The sequence below is a fragment of the Lytechinus pictus genome, unplaced genomic scaffold (assembly GCF_037042905.1).
Source record: "Lytechinus pictus isolate F3 Inbred unplaced genomic scaffold, Lp3.0 scaffold_26, whole genome shotgun sequence".
Taxonomy (NCBI): Eukaryota; Metazoa; Echinodermata; class Echinoidea; order Temnopleuroida; family Toxopneustidae; genus Lytechinus; species Lytechinus pictus.
Genome location: NW_026974146.1, coordinates 940142 through 949787, shown reverse-complemented (window position 1 = coordinate 949787; position 9646 = coordinate 940142).

Sequence of the window (9646 nt, the reverse complement as noted above, 5' to 3'; positions counted from 1 at the left end):
AAAATAATATCCTAAACTGGTCATGAAATGGCTTTGTAGAAATGCTTCGGGCAAACGATAATTGTACCTAAACTGGTCATGTAAAGGAAATAATTATTTACAATACTAAGTATGAGGAACATAATGATTGTACTTAAACTGATCATGAAACTGCTTCGTCCACTAGTACTTGATTCATATGAGGAACACAGCAATTGTACCTAAAAAGGTCATGAAACAGGTTCATGTGCAATATTAATATGTATGTATGAGGAAAACGGTAATTGTACTTAAATTGGTCATGAAACTTCTTACTAGTTGTAAATTTAAGGAAGACAAAAATTGTAGCTAAAATTAGTAAAACCGAACAATATTGTTCATAAAACAGATTTTTTACAATACTGATTTATATAATAATTTTACTAAATTTGGTCATGAATCTTTTATAATACTTAGTTTGAGGGAGACAAAAATTGTAGCTAAAATTAGAACTGTAAAAAATGAAAAATATTGTTCATAAAACAGATTTTCTGCAGTACTAATTTATATGTATGTAGGCCTACGAGGAGTGCAATAATTGTACCTAAACTGGTCATGAAACAGCTTTTTGTACCAGACTAAATTATTTATAAGAGGAATGAAATAATTGTTCCCAAACTGGTCATAAAAACATGTCTTAACATTATTAATTTACATGTATCAGGAACACCTTACCTGGCCATGGAACCGCTTTTAGTAATTTATATGTACAAGGATTCTGGGCCTACATCCTGTTGAATTAATCCTGTATTTTTGCCTTTTTCTAAATATCCCTAGATTTCTTCGGGCAAGATTTTTTCAGCTTCGGTTGGACCCTCTTTCTTAACATGAGTACTCTGCTGCTGGCGCCTCTTCCTCAGACAAATATTTTGATGAATGACATTTCTCTGCCATGGACTGTGTCATGTACATGTATGTTCATTATCGATTATCACTGTCAATTATACATGTGAGCATTGATGTAAAAAGCATTATGATGTCACCGACGTCTGCACAATACGCTGCCATAGTAACCAGTGATGTCGGATGAAAGCCTTGGAATTTTTAACTAAATACACCACCTTGGACTTGATTATTTAGTGTATGTATTGGTGACATAGTGCCAAGTAACCCATATACAAACATATAACAGACTAACAGAGTATCCCAACCATCTAGATGGCATATTCGTTTTCATTCTGCTCTAATGAATAGAACCATCTTATTGGTCTCCATGACAGTCACTAGATCCTACAATTGTGTGTACATGTACATATAACAGACTATCCCAACCATCTAGATGGTATAACTGGTTTCATTCTACTCTAATGATTAGAACCATCTTATCGGTCTCCATGACAGTCACTAGATCCTACAATAGTGTGTACATGTACATATAACAGAGTATCCCAATCATCTAGATGGTATAACTGGTTTCATTCTACTCTAATGAATAGAACCATCTTATTGGTCTCCATGACAGTCACTAGATCCTACAATAGTGTGTACATGTACATATAACAGAGTATCCCAATCATCTAGATGGCATATTCGTTTTCATTCTGCTCTAATGAATAGAACCATCTTATTGGTCTCCCTGACAGTCACTAGATCCTACAATGGTGTGTACATGTACATATAAGAGAGTATCCCAACCATCTAGATGGCATATTCGTTTTCATTCTGCTCTAATGAATAGAACCATCTTATTGGTCTCCATGACAGTCACTAGATCCTACAATAGTGTGTACATGTACATATAACAGAGTATCCCAACCATCTAGATGGTATAACTGGTTTCATTCTACTCTAATGAATAGAACCATCTTATTGGTCTCCCTGACAGTCACTAGATCCTACAATAGTGTGTACATGTACATATAACAGAGTATCCCAACCATCTAGATGGTATAACTGGTTTCATTCTTCTCTAATGAATAGAACCATCTTATTGGTCTCCATGACAGTCACTAGATCCTACAATAGTGTGTACATGTACATATAACAGAGTATCCCAATCATCTAGATGGTATAACTGGTTTCATTCTACTCTAATGAATAGAACCATCTTATTGGTCTACATGACAGTCACTAGATCCTACAATGGTGTGTACATGTACATATAACAGAGTATCCCAACCATCTAGATGGTATAACTGGTTTCATTCTACTCTAATGAATAGAACCATCTTATTGGTCTCCATGACAGTCACTAGATCCTACAATAGTGTGTACATGTACATATAACAGACTATCCCAACCATCTAGATGGTATAACTGGTTTCATTCTACTCTAATGAATAGAACCATCTTATTGGTCTCCGTGACAGTCACTAGATCCTACAATGGTGTGTACATGTACATATAACAGAGTATCCCAACCATCTAGATGGTATAACTGGTTTCATTCTACTCTAATGAATAGAACCATCTTATTGGTCTCTATGACAGTCACTAGATCCTACAATAGTGTGTACATGTACATATAACAGAGTATCCCAACCATCTAGATGGTATAACTGGTTTCATTCTTCTCTAATGAATAGAACCATCTTATTGGTCTCCATGACAGTCACTAGATCCTACAATAGTGTGTACATGTACATATAACAGAGTATCCCAATCATCTAGATGGTATAACTGGTTTCATTCTACTCTAATGAATAGAACCATCTTATTGGTCTACATGACAGTCACTAGATCCTACAATGGTGTGTACATGTACATATAACAGAGTATCCCAACCATCTAGATGGTATAACTGGTTTCATTCTACTCTAATGAATAGAACCATCTTATTGGTCTCCCTGACAGTCACTAGATCCTACAATAGTGTGTACATGTACATATAACTGAGTATCCCAATCATCTAGATGGTATAACTGGTTTCATTCTTCTCTAATGAATAGAACCATCTTATTGGTCTCCGTGACAGTCACTAGATCCTACAATGGTGTGTACATGTACATATAACAGAGTATCCCAACCATCTAGATGGCATATTCGTTTTCATTCTGCTCTAATGAATAGAACCATCTTATTGGTCTCCATGACAGTCACTAGATCCTACAATATTGTGTACATGTACATATAACAGAGTATCCCAACCATCTAGATGGTATAACTGGTTTCATTCTTCTCTAATGAATAGAACCATCTTATTGGTCTCCATGACAGTCACTAGATCCTACAATAGTGTGTACATGTACATATAACAGAGTATCCCAACCATCTAGATGGTATAACTGGTTTCATTCTTCTCTAATGAATAGAACCATCTTATTGGTCTCCATGACAGTAACTAGATCCTACAATAGTGTGTACATGTACATATAACAGAGTATCCCAATCATCTAGATGGCATATTCGTTTTCATTCTGCTCTAATGAATAGAACCATCTTATTGGTCTCCCTGACAGTCACTAGATCCTACAATGGTGTGTACATGTACATATAAGAGAGTATCCCAACCATCTAGATGGCATATTCGTTTTCATTCTGCTCTAATGAATAGAACCATCTTATCGGTCTCCATGACAGTCACTAGATCCTACAATAGTGTGTACATGTACATATAACAGAGTATCCCAATCATCTAGATGGTATAACTGGTTTCATTCTACTCTAATGAATAGAACCATCTTATCGGTCTCCATGACAGTCACTAGATCCTACAATAGTGTGTACATGTACATATAACAGAGTATCCCAATCATCTAGATGGTATAACTGGTTTCATTCTACTCTAATGAATAGAACCATCTTATCGGTCTCCATGACAGTCACTAGATCCTACAATAGTGTGTACATGTACATATAACAGAGTATCCCAATCATCTAGATGGTATAACTGGTTTCATTCTACTCTAATGAATAGAACCATCTTATTGGTCTCCATGACAGTCACTAGATCCTACAATGGTGTGTACATGTACATATAAGAGAGTATCCCAACCATCTAGATGGCATATTCGTTTTCATTCTGCTCTAATGAATAGAACCATCTTATCGGTCTCCATGACAGTCACTAGATCCTACAATAGTGTGTACATGTACATATAACAGAGTATCCCAATCATCTAGATGGTATAACTGGTTTCATTCTACTCTAATGAATAGAACCATCTTATCGGTCTCCATGACAGTCACTAGATCCTACAATAGTGTGTACATGTACATATAACAGAGTATCCCAATCATCTAGATGGTATAACTGGTTTCATTCTACTCTAATGAATAGAACCATCTTATTGGTCTCCATGACAGTCACTAGATCCTACAATAGTGTGTACATGTACATATAACAGAGTATCCCAATCATCTAGATGGTATAACTGGTTTCATTCTGCTCTAATGAATAGAACCATCTTATTGGTCTCCATGACAGTCACTAGATCCTACAATAGTGTGTACATGTACATATAACAGAGTATCCCAATCATCTAGATGGTATAACTGGTTTCATTCTACTCTAATGAATAGAACCATCTTATTGGTCTCCATGACAGTCACTAGATCCTACAATAGTGTGTACATGTACATATAACAGAGTATCCAAACCATCTAGATGGTATAACTGGTTTCATTCTACTCTAATGAATAGAACCATCTTATTGGTCTACATGACAGTCACTAGATCCTACAATGGTGTGTACATGTACATATAACAGAGTATCCCAATCATCTAGATGGTATAACTGGTTTCATTCTACTCTAATGAATAGAACCATCTTATTGGTCTCCATGACAGTCACTAGATCCTACAATGGTGTGTACATGTACATATAACAGAGTATCCCAATCATCTAGATGGTATAACTGGTTTCATTCTACTCTAATGAATAGAACCATCTTATTGGTCTACATGACAGTCACTAGATCCTACAATAGTGTGTACATGTACATATAACAGAGTATCCCAATCATCTAGATGGTATAACTGGTTTCATTCTACTCTAATGAATAGAACCATCTTATTGGTCTCCCTGACAGTCACTAGATCCTACAATAGTGTGTACATGTACATATAACTGAGTATCCCAATCATCTAGATGGTATAACTGGTTTCATTCTTCTCTAATGAATAGAACCATCTTATTGGTCTCCGTGACAGTCACTAGATCCTACAATGGTGTGTACATGTACATATAACAGAGTATCCCAACCATCTAGATGGCATATTCGTTTTCATTCTGCTCTAATGAATAGAACCATCTTATTGGTCTCCATGACAGTCACTAGATCCTACAATATTGTGTACATGTACATATAACAGAGTATCCCAACCATCTAGATGGTATAACTGGTTTCATTCTTCTCTAATGAATAGAACCATCTTATTGGTCTCCATGACAGTCACTAGATCCTACAATAGTGTGTACATGTACATATAACAGAGTATCCCAACCATCTAGATGGTATAACTGGTTTCATTCTTCTCTAATGAATAGAACCATCTTATTGGTCTCCATGACAGTAACTAGATCCTACAATAGTGTGTACATGTACATATAACAGAGTATCCCAATCATCTAGATGGCATATTCGTTTTCATTCTGCTCTAATGAATAGAACCATCTTATTGGTCTCCCTGACAGTCACTAGATCCTACAATGGTGTGTACATGTACATATAAGAGAGTATCCCAACCATCTAGATGGCATATTCGTTTTCATTCTGCTCTAATGAATAGAACCATCTTATCGGTCTCCATGACAGTCACTAGATCCTACAATAGTGTGTACATGTACATATAACAGAGTATCCCAATCATCTAGATGGTATAACTGGTTTCATTCTACTCTAATGAATAGAACCATCTTATCGGTCTCCATGACAGTCACTAGATCCTACAATAGTGTGTACATGTACATATAACAGAGTATCCCAATCATCTAGATGGTATAACTGGTTTCATTCTACTCTAATGAATAGAACCATCTTATCGGTCTCCATGACAGTCACTAGATCCTACAATAGTGTGTACATGTACATATAACAGAGTATCCCAATCATCTAGATGGTATAACTGGTTTCATTCTACTCTAATGAATAGAACCATCTTATTGGTCTCCATGACAGTCACTAGATCCTACAATGGTGTGTACATGTACATATAAGAGAGTATCCCAACCATCTAGATGGCATATTCGTTTTCATTCTGCTCTAATGAATAGAACCATCTTATCGGTCTCCATGACAGTCACTAGATCCTACAATAGTGTGTACATGTACATATAACAGAGTATCCCAATCATCTAGATGGTATAACTGGTTTCATTCTACTCTAATGAATAGAACCATCTTATCGGTCTCCATGACAGTCACTAGATCCTACAATAGTGTGTACATGTACATATAACAGAGTATCCCAATCATCTAGATGGTATAACTGGTTTCATTCTACTCTAATGAATAGAACCATCTTATTGGTCTCCATGACAGTCACTAGATCCTACAATAGTGTGTACATGTACATATAACAGAGTATCCCAATCATCTAGATGGTATAACTGGTTTCATTCTGCTCTAATGAATAGAACCATCTTATTGGTCTCCATGACAGTCACTAGATCCTACAATAGTGTGTACATGTACATATAACAGAGTATCCCAATCATCTAGATGGTATAACTGGTTTCATTCTACTCTAATGAATAGAACCATCTTATTGGTCTCCATGACAGTCACTAGATCCTACAATAGTGTGTACATGTACATATAACAGAGTATCCAAACCATCTAGATGGTATAACTGGTTTCATTCTACTCTAATGAATAGAACCATCTTATTGGTCTACATGACAGTCACTAGATCCTACAATGGTGTGTACATGTACATATAACAGAGTATCCCAATCATCTAGATGGTATAACTGGTTTCATTCTACTCTAATGAATAGAACCATCTTATTGGTCTCCATGACAGTCACTAGATCCTACAATGGTGTGTACATGTACATATAACAGAGTATCCCAATCATCTAGATGGTATAACTGGTTTCATTCTACTCTAATGAATAGAACCATCTTATTGGTCTACATGACAGTCACTAGATCCTACAATAGTGTGTACATGTACATATAACAGAGTATCCCAATCATCTAGATGGTATAACTGGTTTCATTCTACTCTAATGAATAGAACCATCTTATTGGTCTCCATGACAGTCACTAGATCCTACAATGGTGTGTACATGTACATATAACAGAGTATCCCAATCATCTAGATGGTATAACTGGTTTCATTCTACTCTAATGAATAGAACCATCTTATTGGTCTCCATGACAGTCACTAGATCCTACAATGGTGTGTACATGTACATATAACAGAGTATCCCAATCATCTAGATGGTATAACTGGTTTCATTCTACTCTAATGAATAGAACCATCTTATTGGTCTCCATGACAGTCACTAGATCCTACAATGGTGTGTACATGTACATATAACAGAGTATCCCAACCATCTAGATGGCATATTCGTTTTCATTCTGCTTTAATGAATAGAACCATCTTATTGGTCTCCATGACAGTCACTAGATCCTACTATAGTGTGCACATGTACATATAACAGAGTATCCCAACCATCTAGATGGTATAACTGGTTTCATTCTACTCTAATGAATAGAACCATCTTATTGGTCTCTATGACAGTCACTAGATCCTACAATGGTGTGTACATGTACATATAACAGAGTATCCCAATCATCTAGATGGTATAACTGGTTTCATTCTACTCTAATGAATAGAACCATCTTATTGGTCTCCATGACAGTCACTAGATCCTACAATAGTGTGTTCATGTACATATAACAGAGTATCCCAACCATCTAGATGGTATAACCGGTTTCATTCTTCTCTAATGAATAGAACCATCTTATTGGTCTCCATGACAGTCACTAGATCCTACAATGGTGTGTTCATGTACATATAACAGAGTATCCCAACCATCTAGATGGTATAACTGGTTTCATTCTACTCTAATGAATAGAACCATCTTATCGGTCTCCATGACAGTCACTAGATCCTACAATGGTGTGTTCATGTACATATAACAGAGTATCCCAACCATCTAGATGGTATAACTGGTTTCATTCTACTCTAATGAATAGAACCATCTTATTGGTCTCCATGACAGTCACTAGATCCTACAATAGTGTGTACATGTACATATAACAGAGTATCCCAATCATCTAGATGGTATAACTGGTTTCATTCTACTCTAATGAATAGAACCATCTTATTGGTCTCCATGACAGTCACTAGATCCTACAATGGTGTGTACATGTACATATAACAGAGTATCCCAACCATCTAGATGGTATAACTGGTTTCATTCTTCTCTAATGAATAGAACCATCTTATTGGTCTCCATGACAGTCACTAGATCCTACAATAGTGTGTACATGTACGTATAACAGAGTATCCCAACCATCTAGATGGTATAACTGGTTTCATTCTACTCTAATGAATAGAACCATCTTATCGGTCTCTATGACATTCACTAGATCCTACAATAGTGTGTACATGTACATATAACAGAGTATCCCAACCATCTAGATGGTATAACTGGTTTCATTCTAATCTAATGAATAGAACCATCTTATTGGTCTCCCTGACAGTCACTAGATCCTACAATAGTGTGTACATGTACATATAACAGAGTATCCCAATCATCTAGATGGTATAACTGGTTTCATTCTACTCTAATGAATAGAACCATCTTATTGGTCTCCCTGACAGTCACTAGATCCTACAATAGTGTGTACATGTACATATAACAGACTATCCCAACCATCTAGATGGTATAACTGGTTTCATTCTACTCTAATGAATAGAACCATCTTATTGGTCTCCCTGACAGTCACTAGATCCTACAATAGTGTGTACATGTACATATAACAGAGTATCCCAACCATCTAGATGGTATAACTGGTTTCATTCTACTCTAATGAATAGAACCATCTTATTGGTCTCCATGACAGTCACTAGATCCTACAATAGTGTGTACATGTACATATAACAGAGTATCCCAACCATCTAGATGGTATAACTGGTTTCATTCTACTCTAATGAATAGAACCATCTTATCGGTCTCCATGACAGTCACTAGATCCTACAATAGTGTGTTCATGTACATATAACAGAGTATCCCAACCATCTAGATGGTATAACCGGTTTCATTCTTCTCTAATGAATAGAACCATCTTATTGGTCTCCATGACAGTCACTAGATCCTACAATGGTGTGTTCATGTACATATAACAGAGTATCCCAACCATCTAGATGGTATAACTGGTTTCATTCTACTCTAATGAATAGAACCATCTTATCGGTCTCCATGACAGTCACTAGATCCTACAATGGTGTGTTCATGTACATATAACAGAGTATCCCAACCATCTAGATGGTATAACTGGTTTCATTCTACTCTAATGAATAGAACCATCTTATTGGTCTCCATGACAGTCACTAGATCCTACAATAGTGTGTACATGTACATATAACAGAGTATCCCAATCATCTAGATGGTATAACTGGTTTCATTCTACTCTAATGAATAGAACCATCTTATTGGTCTCCATGACAGTCACTAGATCCTACAATGGTGTGTACATGTACATATAACAGAGTATCCCAACCATCTAG